The sequence below is a fragment of the Schistocerca americana genome, chromosome 10 (genome assembly GCF_021461395.2).
Source record: "Schistocerca americana isolate TAMUIC-IGC-003095 chromosome 10, iqSchAmer2.1, whole genome shotgun sequence".
NCBI classification, from domain to species: Eukaryota; Metazoa; Arthropoda; class Insecta; order Orthoptera; family Acrididae; genus Schistocerca; species Schistocerca americana.
Window position 1 is genome coordinate 123211668 of NC_060128.1, and position 23380 is coordinate 123235047.

The following is a 23380-nucleotide window of genomic DNA, read 5'->3' on the forward strand; positions in this document are numbered from 1 at the left end:
AACGGGGGGGGGGGGGGGGGGGAGGGCGGTCGAGAGGCCCGGTAATTGGGAGGCCGCCGTGATTTACGCCCGCAGATAGGCCGGCCAGCGTCTCCATGGCAACCGCTGCTCCGCCCTGCCTGCCGCGCGCATCAAGGGGTTCCTACTCTCTCTCTCTGTTTCTCTGTCAGTCTGTCTGTTCATTTTTTCCTTCCCAGTCGCTCCACGCCCACGACGCGACCTTCCCGAGACCGGGACGGAGTCCGACTGTCGACTGAAAGCGCACGAGGTACAGGTGCTCCGTATAGTTTCTGGTACCAGAAAATGTGGTCGTTTTCGCGGACAGTTGATGAGGGCAAACTAGTGGCAGACTTCTGGTTAACTGTAGTTTGACTGCTAAATCAACAGCGTGCACAATCGTGGGCGGAGGAATTATTGAATATAGTCGGACTAGAGCTAAAAGGAACTTCTAGCGTACCCCACATGAGCGTTACACGATCATTACCTATCACAACACATATAAATGACGCAGTGAATAATAGCGGAAGTCCCATGACGATTTTCGCCGATGGTGCTTCTGTATGCAGTGAAATCGTAACTCTAGAAAATTGTAGCGAAATTCAGGAAGACCTGTGAAGGATCGATGCTTGGTGCAGAGATTGTCAATTGACCCCCAACATTGATTAACTTTTCATTACTAGGGTTCACGGTCCTATGAAATTTCATGAAAGACATCATGTTTACGCCAGCGACTGTTGAACTTTTTATTTCCAGTATCGCAATTTCGCCCTGAGGCCATTATCAAGTGCAGATGTTTTGGCTTTAAGTCGTGTCTACTTTATACAAGCTGACACATTTGTTTATCGTTACGAATGTATATAACAGGAAATGACAACGACATATAAATGTGTCACCTTGTATAAAGTAGACATGGCTTAAAGCCAAAACATCTGCACTTGATAATGGCCTAAGGGCGAAATTGCAATAGTGGAAATAAAAAATTTAACAGTCACTGCCGTAAACATGATGTCTTTCAAGATTGCACGATTATATTTTTACTTAACAATCATCGGAAGCAATCACATACATAAAATATGTAGGCGTATGCGTACGGAGCGATCTAAACTGGAACAACCACATAGAATTAATCCCAGGCAAGGCAGACGCCAGACTGAGATTCATTGGAAGAAACGTGACGAAATGCAGTAACTTACAAATGAAGTAATTAGGGAGAAACTTACAAAACCAGAATGAAATTTTCACTCTGCAACGGAGTGTGCGCTGATATGAAATTTCCTGGCAGATTAAAACTATGTGCCGGACCGAGACTCGAACTCGGGACCTTTACCATCCGGGGGTAAGTGCTCTACCATCTGAGCTACCCAAGCACGACTCACGCCCCGTCCTCACAGCTTCAATTCCGCCAGTACCTCATCCCTACCTTCCAAACTTCGCAGAAGCTCTTCTGCGAACCTTACAGAACTAGCACTCCTGGAAGAAAGGATATTGCGGAGACATGACGCAGTTTTAATCTATCAGGAAGTTTCAGTTTACATAACACTTATTCCAACAATACATGAATACTGCTGGTCAGGCTGGGATGCGTACCAGACAGGATTCACAGAGGAAACGGAGAAGATCCAAAGGAAGAGCAGGTTCATCTGCTAAGTGCGAAAGCGTCGAGGAGTTGTTCAACCATCTCCCATGGCAGACGCTGCAAAAGAGGCGCTGTGCATCACGATGTAGTTTACTATTAAATGTCTGACAGCGTATGTTCCTGTAAGAGCCAGGCAGTTTTTCGCTTCCTCGAATGTATATGTCGATAAGAGATCACGATGGTAAAATCAGAGAGATTAGAGCTCACATGGAGGCTTACCAGAAATTGAGAGAGCAGGACCATCCGCAACTGGAACAAGGAAGTGCGGGAGTGACACTGGTACACGAAGTACCCTGCCCCATGCATCACAGAATACATATGTGGATGTGGATGTAGGTGTAGATGCCATATGGCGTCATTCGTTGCGGTACGGATCGGTGAGCACACCCTTCTCACGGTCGTTGACAGCTTCCCACACCTAGGAGCTGCTCCTTCTTATTCAAGGAGCTCCTCGATTCGGATCTCGAGGTTTATGCAACCATCAAGGAAAAATCCCTGGCACTGCGTGGAACTGAACCTGGATCCTCCGGAAGGCAGTCGAATGCGCTGTCCTATCAGCTAATGAGTATGGAATAACTTCGCACGCACGAACATTATTTGTGAAATTTTAGCTTCTCCCAGCGTATCGATTATTCAGGTAACTAACGGGAATGCAGACGGTTAACATGACGCCCGCCTACGTTTTGACAGGAAAATACGCCGTCAGTTTGAAAGCACAGATGAAACAGACCTCTGTGTGCATGGCAGCTTCGACAAAGGCTTACGACAGCCGGGTAGATCTGCCGTTACAGGACTTTGTCTTGATACACGTCAACCGATGGAAGATAACAACACAGAGATTCAGACGTGCACTTCCAGCTGTAGGGATAGCATTATTAAGGATGCTGTTGGCATAAAGCTAGCAATTGACCATGTCGGCAGGGACGGAGGTGTATGCTTCGTATGCTTCTTGTGACAGGAATCCTGTTTTCACCCTGGTCCAACAGCAGGGGGGCAGAATTTACTCTACTTACCCGTTGGTAACTTACGTCCACGATCGGTAACTTCTGATTGGTGGTCCTTGGTTGTGTAGTGGCACCAGATGTTTAAGGTATGTGTTGTCCTCTTGCATAAGCTGTGTTTTGTTTCCTGGTTGACGTAGCCTCACCCACTGAGAGTTGCAGTTGCCACGCAGAGCGACCTCTAGTTTTATTTGTACCTTGAAATTGACAGAGGCGCTCACTTGTAAAAATATCAACATTTGTCCAGGACCTTACCTGACTGCATACGCGTAAGTTGCTTGCACTAACATTGTTTTATTTGTGCTCAAAACACGTCATTGAGATCAGCTGAATCCAGACACACGAATAACAGATATGTGCCTCATTTATTTATTTCGATAGCCCATGTTAACATGACAATACGTAAGCTACAACTGAGGGATATACGCAACATAATTTCATAGTATTTATCGCTACGTGTTCTACGATTAATTTTAAAGACTTTTCTACATCGAAACTTGACGCTGGGTTCTCTTTTTTTAAAACCCGTATGGTCCTGAGATCGGTTTTTCTTCGGCTTACGTCGTGCGTGCCGCCGTGGAGTGTGTGAATAATGGACCGGCACAGAAGACGAAACGTGTCCCGCAGGCATACAAGTTGCAGGTGCCCCTGTGGGGTCCGCTTCCCTGCACGACACACCACTGCCTCTGCCTGCTGCGGGCGTGGCTGCGGGCCCTGACCAACTACATGAGTTGTAGTGTGAAGAACTTTTCCTAAGTGCGTCTTCTCGTTGCTCTCGTTGTATAATGAAAAAAATTACGGTAATTATACATCACTTTCTCTGCAGAATGAGATACTATTAAATTAGGTATTTCTCATGACACAATCGTGACTAATTGGTTTGTTGGCACTTGGCTACAAGAGTAAGATTCATTTTTGACCTGATTATCCCGGACTTAACATCATATACTTTATATATCCCATACAGGGAGTAAACAGATAACACCAGCAGTGGAAAACTGAATAAAGTGCTGTTCCGCCAACCGGGTAGTTATTGTTGTTGTGGTCTTCAGTCCACAGACTGGTTTGATGCAGCTCTCCATGGTGCTCTATCCTGTGTAAGGTTCTTCATCTCCCAGTAACAACTACAACCTACATCCTTCTGAATCTGTTTAGTGTATTATTATCTTGGTCTCCCTGTACGATTTTTACCCTCCACGCCGCCCTCCAATACTAAATTGGTGATCCCTTGATGCCTCAGAATATACCCTACAAACCGATCCCTTCTTCTAGTCAAGTTGTGCCACAAATTTCTCTTCTCTCCAATTTTATTCAATATCTCCTCATTAGTTACGTGATCTACCCACCTTATCTTCAGCATTCTTCTGTAGCACCACACTTCGAAAGCTTCTATTCTCTTCTTGTCTAAACTATTTATCGTCCACGTTTCACTTCCATACATGGCTACACTCCATACAAATACTTTCAGAAACGACTTCCTGACACTTAAATCTATACTCGATGTTAACAAATTTCTCTTCTTCAGAAATGCTTTCCTTGCCATTGCCAGTCTACATTTTATATCCTCTCTACTTCTACCAACATCAGTTATTTTGCTCCCCAAATAGCAAAACTCGTTTACTACTTTAAGCGTCTCATTCCCTAATCTAATTCCCGCAGCATCACCCGATTTAATTCTACTACATTCCATTATCCTCGTTTGTTGATGTTCATCTTATATCCTCTTTTCCATACACTGTCAATTCCGTTTAGCTGCTCTTCCAGGTCCTTTGCTATGTCTGACAGAATTACAATGTCATCCGCGAACCTGAAAGTTTTTATTTCTTCTCCATGGATTTTAATTCCAACTCCGAATTTTTCTTTTGTTTCCTTTACTGCTTGCTGTATATACAGATTGAATAACATCGGGGATAGGCTACAACCCTGTCTCACTCCCTTCGCAACCACTGCTTCCCTTACATGCCCCTCGACTCTTATAACTGCCATCTGGTTCCTGTACAATTTGTAAATAACCTTTCACTCCCTGTATTTTACCCCTGCCACCGGGTAGTAAATGGTGGAAAGCTAGTACACAACCTCATCAGGAGAACCTAGACACCGGTTGTCGGAGATTAATACGCTTCACTGTTATGACTTCTTGAACTCTCCTGGAGACACTTTCAATTAGGTGTTTGAATGTCTGTGGCGGAATGGCAGTCCATTCTTCCTAGAGAGCTGAAAGCAGGACAGGTACTGATGTTGGAGGTTGGGATGTGGAAAGAAGTCGCCATCGTAACTCATGTTAAAGGTGTTCCGGTGGGTCCACGTCGGGGCTATGAGCAGCCTAGTCCCTTTCAGGTATGTTCTTGTCTACAGACCGTAGCCTCGCAGCGCTTCCTTATGACAGGGTGCACCGTCACGGTGCTTCCAACATTCAGCGTCTCCCAGCTGTTCCTGTCTCGTATGCAGTACACGACGCTGTAAAATGTCTTCATATCTCTCGTATCTTTCTGTATTTAGCATTTACTTAAGCGCAATAGAGGAACCACACCCTAATCACGTGAAACGCTCGCTTGCTCTAATAGCACCACCTCCGTTGTTTACTTCTGGAACTACACACAATGGCACATAACGTACCCCAGGTATTCGCCAAACACAGACACTTCCGTCTGACTGTCACAACGTATAGCGATATTCATCACTCAGAATCACTCATTTGCGGTGAGTCACCGTTAATTCGGATTGCTCTTTCTACTTGCTGAGAACTGACCACAGAAATGCGTGGCTGATGAGGAGCTGCTCGACCCTTGCAGCCCTTCCTTCTAGCTACCTACCTTGCGCCAGCTAAGCTGCTGGCAGCAGTTTGGAACTCACCAGTGAGTCCATCCATTGATATCATGTGATTTTTTGCCACCAACCTCTGAAATACGCGGAGTCCTCTGCCCATCAGTACATGAGGTCAGTCTTGCTTTGGTTTGTCTGTGGTCATCACTTCGTGTTTCCACCTCATATTGAAATCACCAATAGTCGGCTTGCGCAACTTTCGAAGAACTGAAATGTATGTCACTCATGTGACATCCAGTGACCACTACACGTACGGACAATATAGTACTCGCCTCCTCCGCGCTACAGAGCGGTGTCCGGATACTTTCGATTGATAGTGTATAAGGTTGGTGCAGAAAGTGACGCAACCACTCAAGGTGTCACGTTTGCGTGCCATCTGCAACCACGGAGGCTCATCTACACAACTTCAACTACGTGATTACTCTGCTATTCAGTAGAATACGGCGACACACAACTACAATACAAAATTTTCGTGAGGAGATGGCGATAGAAATACTACTATATTGTGAACCTATAGTTCCTTAACATTTACAATCGTCTTTACCAGAAATCACTTTTTATGAAAAAATATGATTCTGTCATGAAATTAATCAATGACATGGAAAAGCAGTGGCGAATCTAAAAATGGTTCAAATGGCTCTGAGCACTATGCGACTTAACTTCTGAGGTCATCAGTCGCCTAGAAGTTAGAACTAATTAAACCTAACTAACCTAAGGACATCACACACATCCATGCCCGAAGGAGGATTCGAACCTGCGACCGTAGCGGTCGCGCGGTTCCAGACTGTAGCGCCTAGGACCGCTCTGCCACTCCGGCCGGCTGCGAATCTACAACTCTGAGTCCAAGCTAGGCGAGGAGATAACTTTGTTTAGTAACCGACCCCAACCAATAAAAAAAAAAACATGATAAATATTTGTTTATCTCAAACTCATGATAAATTACGCCCGAGCGAGGAATTCAGAGGCAACATTACCTGAATTCACACTTTTCAAATCTGTCTTTACAAAACCATATTTCCAAAAAGCAACTTCCTCTGCGTTTGCCTCTGTGTTCTGCTAGTTACTTCCATACCACTCAGCAGCGTGACCAACACCCGACTCGCTCTCTCGCTTCTCGCTGAATGCTCAGTTGGCAACGACAATACTATTGGCAACCAAAGATCACATTGTTTGTACTCACAACCTCTGTGGCGTAACATATCGACTATTCAAGACTCCTGTCTTCAAAATTTCCAGTGTACAGATATGAACTACGACTCATCAAACAAAAATGGAGCTCACATCAGTTTCATTGATAACAAAAACAAGGTAGTAACCTTGCAACGGTCTGTAAGGTTATTCGTCTGCCATTGGTGGGCAGTTGCCACCCTATGGACGATATAGCGTGGTGAAATTGTTTTTGACGTAAGTCTTAAATGAAATACTTTTGCTGTGATCAGAACTTAGTATCCATGGCACTCCATGCCACAAAATTACGTCTCTTACATGAATCTCAGCAATTTACAGAGCATAACAAGTGTGTGCAGTCTTGGTGACAGTGCAGCGTGTAAAGCAGTAATGCTCACTGGTATCCATTTAGTCCTATTTGTCGACCTGGATAACTTCCGCAAGAGGTCAGTTCAGATCCACAATACGAACCCTGTTCTTCCAGTTGTAATATCTGGAGGAAAACGTTCGAGAACTCATGTGGCACTGGAAGTAAAGGTCGCTAGCTTGCCGGTGACATATCTAAATACCCTGTATGACGCTCATTTTAATAATGTCTCACACTGTCATACGCTCCCTACTGAGGTGCCATCTGTCTCTGTGAGGACCTGTTACGATTTCAGAGACGGTCCACTTCCAGGATTCTCGCCGTCCTTGAGAAGTCCCACACTGAAACCTGTCTGGATTCACTCTCTCTCGGTCGCGGCTTTAAGGAATCGACGTCACCGCAGGGGCATTAATGTACGGCGAGCGACCTTGGTCTTGAGACGCCGTCCAGTTTACTTCCAGTTTACTGTATTAAAAAGTGGGCCCAGTCCGGTTGTCTTCTCGTTTGCAGGCAGCTGTGTAAAAGCTGACGAGTTAATGTCTGCACTAGCTCGACGCCGGTAAATTGGTTTCCATTCACAGCCGTGCGCGTTCCACATCGAAATAAATGCCGGTAAGCATTTTCATCGAATTTTCCTATCCGTGATCGCCCGCCGTCATGCGCTGTCGCATGCTTCCAGTAGATAAGTCGGCTTCTCTCAGCTCCAGGCTATAAATGGTGCAAGCAAAATGCACTATTGTGGAGAGCAATGGAGTACTATCTCTACAAGTTAATCAGAAACAGTCTAAAAAGCATGTAGAGGTGTTGTAGGGTAGATTATGCTGAGAAATAATTGTTACGAAAAAAATTTGACGCGTTGCGCCGTTTCCGATTTGATTAATAATTGACGTTAGCCAAGCACGTCGAAGTGCGGGCAAATTGAAGCACATGAACGCGCTAGGCTGCAGTAATGTACTGAAATCTGTGGATCCGTGAGTTATCACCTGTTCAGCTGCTCATAATCATTCAAAAAAAAAAAAAAGGTTCAAATGGCTCTGAGAACTATGGGACTTAACATCTGACGTCATCAGTCCTCTAGATCTTAGAACTACTTAAACCTAGCTAACCTAAGGACATCACACACATCCATGCCCGAGGCAGGATTCGAACTGGCGACCGTAGCGGTCGCGCGGTTCCTGACTGAAGCGCCTAGAACCACTCGGCCACACCGGCCGGCTCATTATCATTAAAAATGTGCCTTTCGGAAGTGATAAATATAGGGTAGGTGAGCAAAAGTACGCTTGTTCGGTTTGAGGAAACCATACGAAGAACACGTTTGGCAACACTGTATCTTATAGGCTGCTTTAGCCAGCAAAGCAAGGAACATACGGGAACACTGAAAAGAAGAAGAGAAATTATCACAGAACATCTGTTAAAACAATAGGGAAAACTTCCATAGTGCTAGAGGAAGCGGCAGAGGGTAAAAACTGTACAGATTAGAATATATCTAGTAAATAACTGAGGACTTAAATGGAAAGGCGGAACAGGAGAGAAATTAAAACTGTCAGAAGAGTAATGCCTATTCTTACAGCTAAGGGACGTGATGAAAGGGAATAACATACGGAGGCTGGTCATAGTGGTTTTGCAGCCAAAGTCGTGCGTGAGTGTTCGTGTCTTGTTCGCATTGTGTTAATGATCTTCCTGCGCCATTTATTATGTATTCCGCGACGCAGTTTCATGAACGTCCCACTGTAAACATTTGCTTTGATTTAACTTGATATAAAAAAAACTATCAGTAGAATGGTCTATCCCAAAAGACTGCACATTACTTTTCGATGTGTCAGGCTGCTTTAGGCTTTACTGGTGATGCAGTGTCCTGTCAACCCATTCATTGCCTTTTGGATTGATCAGTATCGTACGCGACCGAAATCACATTATCTCGCTCAGAAGCGACTCATCGTCTGTTGTAACGTGTCGGAAGTAAGGTGTGCTGCCCAGACAAGGTGTTCTGTGTTGCTCTGTAGCAGTTTTTGGCGCAAAACAAGCATACAGTTTTCGAAAATCAAGTTTTCAGAAGCAGTTCCAGGAAGACGTGATCTTCAGATTGCGCTAAGTTCTTGAAAAGATCGGATGCCGTAAATCTTTACTAGTTTTTCAACAGCACAAACCAAGTGTTCATTAACCCGACATGGACACAACTTCGTTTGCATCGTCATTTGATCACGTCTTTCACTGAACTGTCGGTCCTATCTGCTTGCGATTGAATCACAAGTCTAATTTTCTCCCTAAAACTCGCAAGTGTATCGCTGAACGTCGACTGGTTTGGTTTTCATCACATTCAGAAAACGAATTACAGTGTAAATGTCATTATTGGAGCGCTTTTCAGTCAACTCTGCCATTCTAAATAAGCACTATATACCATAAACAACAGGCAGAGAACCCAAAATGGTCTCACCTCCTTCTTCTTCTCCCAAAGCAGCTACCACGTATGCGTCGAACTGAGGTTGTAGCACAACGGCGGAAAGATATACAAACGGGATTTGCTTTCTGGACGTACCTCGTACTGATTAACAACTGAAGTCTGCACGAAAAACAGGCAAAGGAGGAAACGCTTACATGCGCTTGAAGTGCTTCAGCGCCTGTTAAAGAAAACTGTAACATCTAGTATGTGTCCCCATCCAAGATCTGCAAAATTTAGTTGGTGGCAGCATTTTTAATGAGGAACGTCAAGGAATATTGACAGTGAACAAGCATCGGTTCACATGTTTCAGTCATCGACAACACTTTTCCCGACAAATTTTAATAGGCACACCTCGAATTTGGTTGACAACAGTGTCAACAAGTTTACCTCATCTGTTTGAGGTGTATTGTGTACTGTAACCGGGGACCTGGAAACGGCGGAGAGGCTTCTTACCGCCGCAGCCCTCAGTGGTTCGCATCCCCACAACAGGCCCCAGCAGTCCACCCACCCCACCGCCGCCCCACACCGAGACAAGGATTATTGTGCGATTTGGCCCCCAGTGGACCCCCTCCCCCCCCCCCTTCCCCTCATACCAGACGAGTATAGTACCAAATGTTTGCGTGGTAGTGTAATTATGCTGTATGCGTGCGTGGAGACAGTGTTTGTGCAGCAATCGCCGACACAGTGTAACTCAGGCGGAATAAGGGGAACCAGCCTGCCATCGCCGAGGCAGATGGAAAACCGCCTTGAAAACCATCCACAGTCTGGCCGGCACACCGGTCCTCGACACTAATCCGCCGGGCGGATTCGTACCGGGAACGGGCAGACCTTCCCGCTCGGGAAGCAGCGCGTTAGACCGTGCGGCTAGCCGGGCGGACTGTTTCAGGTAGTTGGCTACGTTGCAGCTTAATGAAAGATTCAGATATAGATGACGACCAAGATGCAGTTATACGATTAATTCGTTGTAATTTCACTAGAGTATTTTTTTTTTCTAAGACTGTTTCATAATAGTTAGATAGTAAGTTCGTTATTCATCCGTAGATAGTTTCAGAAAAAAGGAAATTATTTCAAATTATTTGGTGCACGAATATATTTTTTTTCTAAGACTGTTTCATTATAGTTAGATAGTTAGTTCGTTATTCATCCATAGATAGTTTCAGAAAAAAGGATATTATTTCAAATTAATTGGTGCATACAATAATATTATGTCTTGCACTATTCGCTTGAACCCCTTCATTGTACCGCATCATGTATCACTGCCTTCATTACGTACAGACACACCGTCAGTACCGTGCACTACACACGCACAACTGCGCGGGATCAGCCGAGCGGTCTAGGGCGCAGCAGTCATGGACTGTGCGGCTGGTCCCGGCGGAGGTTCGAGTCCTCCCTCGGGCATGTGTGTGTGTGTTTGTCCTTAGGATAATTTACGTTAAGTAGTGTGTAAGCTTAGGGACTGATGACCTTAGCAGGTAAGTCCCATAAGATTTCACATACACACAAACACACACACACACACACACACACACACACACACACGCGCGCGCGCGCGCGCGCGCGCGCACGCACAGTACAGACAGTATCTCTGTAGGTAATTTGGGCAGTGATATATATATATATATATATATATATATATATATATATATATATATATATGTGTGTGTGTGTGTTTGTGTGTGCCACTCGCACTCATATGCACGCCTCGCACACACACATGCACTTTTGGATCAAACCAGGAACTTCGCTTCAGGATACTTCTGCCGTTATATGTTGAAGCTGAATCAGCATCTCACCACAGTCACCCACCGGAAAGATGTTATCCAACACAGATCCTCAGCATAGGATTTTACATTAACACTCATTGAATACTGACAGTTTACGTAAAATGACATTTATTTATTACCGAATAATGTCAATATTTTACTGTTCCTAATTCTATGTTACCTAAATAATCCTTGGCTTTGTAAAATAAAATATTTAAGAGGTATGCTTTAACTGATTTTCTGAATATACTTCCTGGCACAAAAGCGAAAAAGCTCGAAGAGAAGGTGGGAAACAAATGAAACTTCATGGGTTGAGAGGATAGGTCGTTTTACTTCAGTGATTACTAAATCGAGTAAAATTTCCAAAGAAGTTTGCAGAAATCCATTTACCAGTATGTTGCTGAATCCATTTTGATCTGGGTGCACGCACTGATTCGGTTGGCAGCGGTGTAATAACGACATTTTTTCCTCTCATGAGACAAGCTGGTCCACATCACTTGCAAGTAGAACTTGATATCCTGGAAACTGACACTGGGACGAAGTTGACATCCGAACCGAAACCATACATGCTCTGAGACCTGGGGATGGTGCTGGCCACGCCGATAGGTTCATATTGGCACGTGCCTTTGCAGGCGGGCACCACGATACTTTGCATAAGAGGTAAAACGTGAGGACGTAGGATCTGTGTGATGTACCGTTATGAATGATCAGAATTTGATTACTAAGGAATGGTTTTCTTTAAAGTAACAAAGTTTTGAATATTTTGTTGTTTCCCCACTGCACCTTCCGACGTACGAAGTCACAGATTGTTTCCGACAAGTAAAACCAGAGAAACTGATATTGGATAGTTTCTTTTCCTCTACTTGCTGCATCTGCTACTTTCGAGAGCGTCACTCCTCCAGACAAAAAAATAGCACGTCAGGTCATAGGCTAGCAAACACACTAATTTTCAAGAACTGCCTTGACAATTTCAAACAGTTATTTTCTTACGAGTAGAGCAATACTTTATTTGTTGTGGAAATTTCAAGTCAAACATCGCACTTCTTATCGCGCAACGTTCGTTATGTACTTCGGTACTGATTTTTAATTGTATAGTTTTCACTGAATACACATTTAATTATATTCATTTCCTGTATTCCAAATTTTGCAATTCATGATGTTTGCTGTTCTACTTCATGACACTGTTCACACGTGTGACACAGGGCCAGCCAATAGTTACTTTTGCCCAGCAATTGAATGTGATATCTAAAGAAATCAATATATTCAGCTTTATCACATACAGACAGTTTTTATAGTAAGTTCACACATGCTTCCTCGTTACAGCACCACTCCATACACAGCTGTTTGTGTTATAGCGTTAACGGCAGCCTACGCATTTCCTAGCCCATCTGCTGCCTGCCTCCGACTAATGGGGCAGGATGACACTGAATTTTGCTACTATTTGTCTTCAGGTAACAGGCATAAATGTGAAGCGGTTAGGATTAGTGTTGGGTGATTGGTGATACAGAAAAAAGAGCGCTAGCTCCTCTAGTCGAAATGTCTCTCTGGAGATATTAGCGGGCGGAAGGAAGATTCTGTGACAGGGTGTTGCAACGTTGCCCCAAATCACATGCTGAAGGAAACATTTCCGAAGCTGCAAAAAAAAAAAATGTGGTGATGGTAAGTTCCTATAGGACCAAACTGCTGAGGTCATCGGTTCCTAGACTTACATACTTACGCTAAAGACAACACACACACACACACACACACACACACACACACACACACACACACACACACACACATGCCCGAGGGAGGACTCGAATGGCGGGAGCCGCGCGAACCGTGGCAAGACGCCCTTAACAGCGCGGCTATCCCGCTCGGCGCTGCGAAAAAGGAAGTGCTGTAAACAATGTGCATGTATGCATCTGCACATCTTACAAATGCATGAAATTTTTCTCAGTCATGAAAAGAACAAAAAATGAAGAAAAATAATTTCTTCGGAACACTGACTTAATGCAGAAAACACTTCGCACCTTATACTGGGTGTAAATCGATAACCGTTCACTTTGTACCACAGAGGTCTAGAGGAAGTCAAGACACAACAGTTTGATGTAGGGGGACAGTTGTGGTTTATCAAGTCGGGAAACGACCGCAAACTGACTTAGAAAACTTACCTAAGTTACGGCATATATGCCTCACGTGGGATTTTCAATATTCTCTCACTTCGTTCGCACAATCTGTTAGTCTTAGAGAAAAATACTAATAGGACATTTTTTGTCGGAAATTTAATGTAGTTTAATTTTGCACCGAGATACGATTTGGCTGGAGGCCTCATTTTTCAATTTATTCAAGAAAAAAACTTTGAAATGTTACTTCCAAATGCACCATCACCCCAACCCTCATCCCTCACCAGTCAGTATTATTAGTATGTTGTTGATGGCACAACCTTCTACCATTGTACCAAATTGTACAAGTAAAGGCATTATTTCCGACATTCCACCTTTTTTGGTGTACACTGACTCGGCTATTATGCCACCCAGCTTAATCGTATACTTTCAGATTGTAAAATGGACGTTTGTGTAAGTTTTACCTCGCATTTTTGTGACTTTTGTCAGCATAAAATTGACTATTAAGTCGTTTTGTTTGTCTGGTCTCCTTACTACGAAACTACTGTGCTAGTAAGAATTAACTTTACATTAAACAGTAAACGTAATTAGTTTCTGTATAGCGTTTACAAAAGTCGTTTTTCATTCCATCACTCTCATGGGAAAGTTTAAATTAGTGATGTTAACGAAATAGCCGACAAAGCCTGTGGCGTAATAACGTAATAGCCTAGTCAATGAAAACCAAAAAAGAGGCGAATACGGAAAACAATCAGTGCAGCCGCACATTTTTGCACATTAGTGGTAGGTGGGAGGGCCATCAACCGCATACTTGAAATCCTGACTAATGGAAGATTTTTATTTTATTTATCGTATGGAAATACAGACACATAAGAAACAAACAGACAAATCACTAATATAACAAACGTTAATAATTGCAAACAAATATCGCATAACTAATGTAAGATTATGAGGGATGAGTTTGAAGTTCACTTTTGTACGTTTTCCTTGAACAGCTTCGAAAACGAGGCGTATAGCGAATACGTATTCCAGTACAAATTTAAATTGCCTAAATTTCCTACAAAAAAATAGTATTCATTTTTTCCCTAGGACTAATACACTTGATAGGCCTCATGTGTTCTGTATCAAATCATTTGTCTCGACTTTCTATATGCTACTGTGGTACATAGTAAACGATTGTCGTTTATACCCTATGTATCTGCTCTTGATTTGAAAGGAAAATCTCAAACTCCAGAAGCCCGTAAATGTTTAGATACTGCTGAGTGAGATGTTCTTTCCCTTTGACATACTATTGCACTGGGAATATGTGATCATGTGAGCCAAACGACCAGCTGTTGTCAGTCACTACTCGCATGGAGTGGGCCGCAAAGCGACCCCTCCCCACGGCTCGGCGGCCGATCTCTATCGCGCAGCCCATCCCGTGAGCCGGTCAATCCCGCCTGCCAATCTATCTCGTACTCTGGGCGATCTTTTTCGTCATCCGATCCCATGCACCATTTGATCCCATTCACGAACCAATCTAGCCCGCCGGGCGATCCTAATCGCCAGGGAATGTCACGCTCAGGCCTATCCCAATCGCCAATCACATACAGTGGATTACAAAGCAACTCTGCAGTCACTCTGCTCTTTGTGCACTTGGCTTACCCACTGATTTAGCTGGCAGATCGTTACCTTGACTCAGTGCCTCTCCACCGAGGGAGGTGGCGCAGTGGATAGCACACTGGACTCGCATTCGGGAGGACGACAGTTCGATCCCGCGTCCGGCCATCCTGATTTAGGTTTTCCGTGATTTCCCTAAAACGCTCCAGGCAAATGCCGGGATGGTTCCTTTGAAAGGGTACAGCCGACTTCCTTCCTGTCCTTCCCTAATCCGATGAGATGGATGACCTCGCTGTCTCGTTTCCTCCCTCAAAACAACCCCCTCCCCCCAACCCCTCAGTGCCTCTCCTACCGCGTTTGGCTTTACTAGATATTCATATTCTTCTTTATCATAAAACATAATTATTTTTACACGTGTGACAGTGCATGTATATATTGTATTTTATTAAATTTATTTGTTTATTTTACCTCATTGGACTAATGCTTTCACGACATCTGTTACATCGGAACAGTTTTTTAAATGTAATCTCAAAACCTATTACATCACAATTACTTAAAGAACCATAATACTTATAATAGGAGATGTCTTCTTCTTTTATCTACTTGTATTAGATATTTGCCTGTTATAGCTTCTTGGTTGAAATTATTGATCTTTCCACCTATTTCTCGGTCCTCCTGAGCAACTTATGCCCAATGTGTACTAATTAATCAGTAATATCGGTATTCTATCATTTTCTATTCTTGTGGCATAATCCATTCAGTTTTTCCTGTACTCCTTAATCTGCAGATTTAAGCTTTTCACTCCAAGTTCTTCCCTCAAGTCAGCTTTCATCCTCCTGTCAGGGATGGTGTACCCAGCTACTCTTCTTAGGAGTCACATCTCCAATGCTCGTATTCTTTATTGATTTTTTTGTGCTACAGTCCACAATTCACTTGCAAGTGTCATAATTGGTTCTGACATCATTTTGTAGAGCTTAGATAGAGTTTCCTTTCTTTCTTTAGTTCTGAAGGTCCTGTACATTTTCCTGTTGGTGTAATTGAATCTTTCTGTTCAGTCATGAATAAGAGAGTAAAAAATATTACTCTTTGTATTTTCTGATCATTTATTATCATTTTTCTGGGAACCGGGTTCTGCCTCATGAAAGATATAACTTCTGTTTTCTTCGATGGTATAAACAGAGTATGTCCCTTAGTGGTTGCGGATAAAGTACTAACAGCTGTCTCGAGTGCCTTCGCAGCTCCAAGGGAGTCACGTGCAGCGATTATCGAACTACGTAGATACTTATCTGAGGCATATTTGCCTTGAGACAGTGATCCGTTAAACTGGTGAGAAACGGAAAACTCTTTTATCCAACACTATATCTTAATTCTGAAAAATTTATGTATCCTAGGTATTTTAGTACACTGTGAGTGTTCCTTTTGAAAGGGAGACTATGCACCAAGAAGAGAAACGGACTCATCTAATGAGAAATAAATGAAATTTTATTTATGGATCATAATACTGATTATTTCTTCCTTCTTGTGTACATATGTTGTCTTACTGAGAGTAAATAAAGACTGTAGATACTTAAATTGATAGCAATTATGTGTGTTTCTTATATTGTATTCTGTATCCAAAAAAATATGAAAACGGAACAAGAATTAATCTTACTTTTTGACTCGCGGTCGGATAACAAAGTGCTAATTTGTCAGGAAGTTTCTTAACGGCGCGCACTGCGCTGCAGAGTGGGAATTCATTCTCGATTAGGAACCGCAGCTAGACCATATTGTTACTGTTGAATGCCGACGTGACGACAACGCTCCAGGCCGGGGGTCGGCCTCCGAAATCCGGCCACCTCGTGTGACACAGTCGCTCAGCGTTACGGCAGCTCTGCAAGCACGACACGGTCGCTGGGGGCGCAGGTAGCATTCCAGACGTCCTGGTGGTGCTCAGAGAGCTGTGCGTGTGGTGTCTGCATCAGCAAGGCGCGCCCTGTCGTGTGTAAAAGCTAGCCGTCTGGCCAGGCTTTTGATGCTTGCAGTCGGCGTTCAGAGATCAGAAGTGAGTTCCGTATACTCGCTCTAAACTCACCAGTGACGTTAACTCTCAAATCGCCGTCTCCCTACGCTTTGGGGCTCGACCCGCGAGTCCCCGCCGTTGTGCGCTTATCTGAAAACTCGCCACCTGAGCCTCCTACATGGGTCTGTTGTCGAGTACAAGTGGACTCGTCCCGCATAGGAAGGAGGTGCAGGTTATTGTGTTGGTGAGTAAGAACAGTGCGCCGAACATTACAACAGTATTTACGTTAGGTTGGTTAGTACCTCGTAGCAGGCGGACAAGAGAAAGCCATTAATCCTTATTTTCCCCTGAGCAGCGGTCAGGTGTTGAAGTATGGACACGTGGATGCAAAGGCACAGTGCACTTAGTGGTGCAGTTATGACCGTGCAGATAGCAGCAGGCAGTAAAGTTTGTCACGTGTCTGTGGGAAGAACCGCGCTGCTGCTACGGTCGCAGGTTCGAATCCTGCCTCGGGCATGGATGTGTGTGCTGTCCTTAGGGTAGTTAGGCTTAAGTAGTTCTAAGTCTGCGGGACTGATGACCTCAGATGTTAAGTCCCATAGTGCTGAGAGACATTTGAACCATTTTTGTCTGTGGAAAGACTGTTTCACGCAGAGAGAGCAACCAACACGCTGATATGTGTACGTATTAAAGTACCACATATAAAATCGTCTGCATTTATAACCGTTTCACCCTGTATACTGTATCTACTATCATCGAGCAGCGCGTGGCGCTACCTACACCACGATCATTAGGCGAGATGTAAGATGAAGGAACTGTCATACACCTGAAATATAGGCTCTCTGAAATTTTAGCTGGATGCAAACGGAATGTGCTCTGCATGAGTTAAACACACGATGCACAGCGCTTTTCTTGCTGTGGCCCAGTTGTAGTTTTTTGATGATTTATCTGACATTCTCGCTCTGGAAAAAAAGTGAAAAAGTGACCTCGAAGAGCGTCTTTCTTCTTGGAAGCTTTCGTATCTCTTCCTTTAATACTATCTTGTCAATGTTCCAGACAGAAAAATAATACAGGGTGTTCAAAAAGTTTCTCCGCAGTGGCGTATTATTGTTAGCCGCGCGTGCCGTATGATTGTGGGTTCCATATTTTTAAACGAAACAATAAACGCACAACGGTACTGCAGTGATATTCTGTACCTATTCATAGGACAACTTGTGTTAAGTGAAATACTGAACGGTTATTTTCAATAAGTTGGTGCAACCGCGCATACAGATCGCGTTTCAATGTCACTGCTTGCTGATGTTTTTGCTGATCGCATAATTTCACAGAGACTTTGACCTCCACGATCGCCTGACCTAACACCACCTCACTTTTTCTTCTGGGGTGCAGCGGAAGCAACTGTCTGTAAATACCGTCCAAAGTGCATCGATGAATCGAAAACTGCAATATCCATTCTGACTGCCTCTGTTACAGAAGAAATCTTACAGATTGTGTTTGGAAACATGGTTAGACGAATTGAATTGTGTATTCAACAACAGCGGGGACACTTTCAACATTTAATGTGAAAATTTGTAAGTAAAAATGAATATTCAATAAATTAATAACTTGTATTTCACTGAGTTTCATTACGGCATATTGACTGCGGCATACGGCATGCGCGGCTAACAATCATACGGCACTGCGGACAGACTTTTTGAACACCCTGTACAAGAGCGTTGGTCGGACATAGGTTTTACGAGACACCTATTGCGTAAATTACAGTTCCTCAGTATTCTTCTGATAAGTCTCAGTGCGGTACCTAGAGGGCAGAGGGAAGGGAGGCAGCGAGTGGTGGTGTCGAGGGGAGGGGGGGGGGGGGAACTGGTAAGTCGCTTGTGCGAAAAATTATCCCAAACTAACCCTGTCCTTGCAACCAACAGCGAGCTATCTCTATTCTCTTGGTCATGGCGACTTGCATTTATGGCCTAACAACGAGTTGTATAGTTTATCATTAATGACATTAACTTTTTCAAAAACTGTCGTGTATGTATTTTAACAGTTAGTCACCACTTACAGAATGCACTTCATCCTTTTGTTGTTTTCTTGTACTGTCGCCATGTGCATAGTCACTCAACAGGGAGCCGGCCGAAGTGGCCGTGCGGTTAAAGGCGCTGCAGTCTGGAACCGCAAGACCGCTACGGTCGCAGGTTCGAATCCTGCCTCGGGCATGGATGTTTGTCATGTCCTTAGGTTAGTTAGGTTTAAGTAGTTCTAAGTTCTAGGGGACTTATGACCTCAGCAGTTGAGTCCCATAGTGCTCAGAGCCATTTGAACCATTTGAACTCAACAGGGAACAGAGGGACAGTGTTGCCTTTCTTTCAACGTAAGACGTTCTTTGAATAGATATTGAATCAACATATTGCACGGTGACTCAAAATTAGCTGCACACTCTCCGTTGATGTAAATATGCATCGTTTAGCAAAATGTTCAAAAAAGATTGTCTAAATTTGCTTTTTTCAGAATTATGCGGTAGATTATGGATCAAAAGTGCAACGCAACCAATAGAAAATTAATTCTTCTCAGAAAGCAACGACACGAAGGGACCCGAAATTCAACTCCACAACATGCTATACGTTTACCCGATGACATGTTCAAAATAATGTCCGTGTAAACGGAGACAGTGACGTCTTCGACTTATTACCGCTCTAGAAATATCGCAGGTTCCGTTCACCTCATACTGCGCAGTTGCACGGCAATTAACAGTTCGCTGCTGTAGTTGTGCTACAGCCTCAGTTGCAACATCATACACGAGCTGCTAGAGGAGGCCCAGGTCTCCAGACGTCAAGGTCTCCAGAGATCTGACGGGCCAAGCGTCTGGTCCTGCGCGGCCGGTCCACTTGTCAGGTTAAGCAACATCGACTTACTGTGTTGCCTTCTGACTGAAATGTGCAGGGACATTGTCGACAGAGCGACATTCTACGTCTACATCATGCTACGCAAGCCACCTAATGGTGTGTGGCGGAACTTTCGTTACCACTATCTGACCCCTCCGACCCTGTTCCACTCGCGAATAGTGCGTGGGAAGAATGATTGTCGGTAAGCCTCTGTATTGGCACTAATTTCTCGAATTTTCTCTTCGAGGTCAATACGTGAGATATATATGGGGGGAATTAATATGTTGTCCGACTCCTCCTGAAAAGTGCTGTCCCGAAATGTCAATAGTAAATCTCTCGATGACGCACAACGCCTCTCTTGTAACGTCTGCCAGTGGAGTTTCTTTAGCTTCTCCGTAACGCCCTCTCTCCAGCTAAACGATCCCGTGACGAATCGCACCGCTCTTCATTGGGTCTTCTCTAACTCCTCTATCAGTCGTACCTGATAGGGATCCCAGATAGATGAACAATACTCAACAATCGGGCCAACAAACGCCTTATAAGCCACTTGTTTCGTGGATGAGTTACATTTCCTGAAGATTCTTCTGATGTGTGTCTGCTTTTCCCACTATCTGTTTTATATGGTTATTCCACTTTAGGTCGCTTTGGATAGTTACGGCAGACGCTGTCTCCAGCTGTTTGTCATCAATAATGAAGCTGTACATTACTGGATTTCTTTTCCTATGTATTCGCAATATGTTACATTTATTTACGTTCAGGGTCAACTGCCAGAGTCTGCACCATTCATCAGTTCTCTGCAGGTCGTTCTGCAAATTCTTAGTCCGCATCTCGTGGTCGTGCGGTAGCGTTCTCGCTTCCCACGCCCGGATTCCCGGGTTCGATTCCCGGTGGGGTCAGGGATTTTCTCTGCCTCGTGATGGCTGGGTGTTGTGTGCTATCCTTAGGTTAGTTAGGTTTAAGTAGTTCTAAGTTCTAGGGGACTGATGACCATAGATGTTAAGTCCCATAGTGCTCAGAGCCATTTGAACCATTTTTTTGCAAATTCTTACTATTTTCTGACGTTGTTACTTTGGTATAAACAACTGCATCATCTGCGAATAGCCTTAAAGAACATCCGACGCTTTCTACTAGATCATTTATATCTATTGTATACAGCAACGGTCCTCTCTCACTTCCCGGCTATTACCTTTAGTCCCGTTAAGAGCGACGTGTTGAGTTCTACCTCCAAGAATGTCTTGAATCGAATCGCTGGTCCGCTCCGATACTCTGTAAGCTCGTATTTTTTCCATTAAACGGCAATGCGGGACGGTGTCAAATGCCTCACTGAAATCAAGGAACACTGCATCAACCTGAGCGCCATTGTCCACGGTGCTGCGCATCTCATGGAGGAACATAGCGAACTAATTTCCGCAAGATCTCTGTTTGCGGAATCTATGTTGATTTTTACAGAGGAGATGTTCATTTTCCATAAACGTCAAAATTATTGAGCGTAAATCATGTTCCATGATTCTACATCAGATTGACGTCAACGATATAGGTTTATAATTGTGTGGCTATTACGGCCTTCCTTAATGACGGGAATGGTTCAAATGGCTCTGAGTACTATGGGACTCAACACCTGTCCTCATCAGTCCCCTAGAACTTAGAACTACTTAAACCTAACTAACCTAAGGACATCACACAACACCCAGCACACCAAGAGCCTGTACTGGCTCATGATGTAACAGGTACCAAACCTGACATTATGAGTAATAAGTCGGAAAAAAAGCACTTTCAGATAATTTTTTTTATGTTTTACTGTCATTTTGACGCATACATCACACCCACGAAGGGTGTACAGTTACTTCTGAGTCTGCCTGTAATGTACTAATTTAATATCTATTGAAAGAATGTTTTACGCTGAAAGAAAGACAACGTTCTGTATCCTGTTGAGTAAATCTGAGTAAAACTACGTAACGTACGTTGACATGCATTTGACGACAGTACAAAAAAGCATGACGTAGGCTACACTTAGGACATTTTTGAAAAAGTTGGAGAAATGAATGATAAGCTATACATCTCGCTGTTAGCCCATAAATGCAAGTTGCCATGAAAAAGAAAAGAAAAAGAAGAAAAAACACCTGGTCACCCCCGCCCGCCTCACTACTTCTCACTGCTCCTCTCCCTTCACTTCGTTCGCGTTTAATGGTTCAAATGGCTCTGAGCACAATGGGACTTAACATCTGAGGTCATCAGTCCCCTAGAACTTAGAACTACTTAAACCTAGGCAACCTAAGGACATCACACACATCCATGCCCGAGGCATGATTTGAACCTGCGACCGTAGCGGTCGCTCCGTTCCAGACTGAAACGCTTAGAACCGCTCGGCCACAACGGCCGCCGTCGTACGCATTTACTCGAGTCAGTTTCCCCCACTGACTGTGTACGCAAATGTTGCACTTTGGCGACCCTCTCAGCGTGGAGCCCCAAGTTGCGTGTTGTGCCACGTGGGCCTTAAGCCAGCCCTGCGCTGGGACGTTGGTATATGCCGAGATTTTGTGTGATGGAGCACATATGTTCTGTCGTAGTGGAAATGGAATAAATAAGAATACAGTCACTTCGTTTGCACTGGACGAAGTTTGTCTCCTTTTCGTCTGAAGTGGGAGGTACAGCATGGTACTTGTTCCAGATATCACTGTTCTTCTAATGCACACGTTTGCAATTGCAGACACGGAATGACTTAATTTTCGTCTTACACCATCCACAGTTTGACGAGACTTCGTTAGAGTCCATATGATCCCGACAGTCGGTCATTTCGTACTGTCAGCGTTATTTTGCAGCATCAAGATCGTGCACTCAGCTTGCACTCATCTCCTGCACGCTTTAGTAAGACGTAACGGGTCGACGAGCCTGAAGCGACCACAGTACCACGGTTATCAGACTTGTCGTATTCCCGGAACTACAGCGGTGAAGGAGAGAGGGCGGTACAATGGCGCCTTGGTGTGTAAAGTATGCGACCCGCAACATCGTTCTCGAACTCAGTTTCTGATATCTCCCGGGCTTCGAATCGGCGTCCGCCGTTGTGTAACCTTCCGCCGCCAGGCCGCCAACATCGTTCCGACGTCTCGACGCGGCTGGCAGCTTGTTGTCTGTCCTGAAAAACTAGGGTCCAACATTTCCTGCTGTCGCTCTCAAGTTGCGAGTCCGGGGTAGGACAGCCGAGGCGCCGAACGTCTGGCACTGCGTTGTGAGGCCGCTTGGAATGCGTGGCTAAGCAAGGCCACGTCTCGACAAGTGCTGACCTGGGCGGGCTACTTGCAGACGAAACACAAAATTATATCCTATTCGCGTATCCGTGCTATTTAACTGATACCCGAGGTGTATACCCACTTGAATTCTGAGATACTGGAGTTCCGTATCAAACATTATCCTTCTCACTTAATCAGACTGAGAACTGGCCACCAAATGCTCTACGATTTGGCAGTGTGGTTAAAAATGTGTATACAGAATATTGTCACACTTACCGGGAAACTGATTGCTACTTCTTCTTGTACGGCATCATTTTCTGTTTACTTCTGTGGCAGAAATTTTTATGCTATGGCTTTGGTATACTGTAGTTTGTTTACTT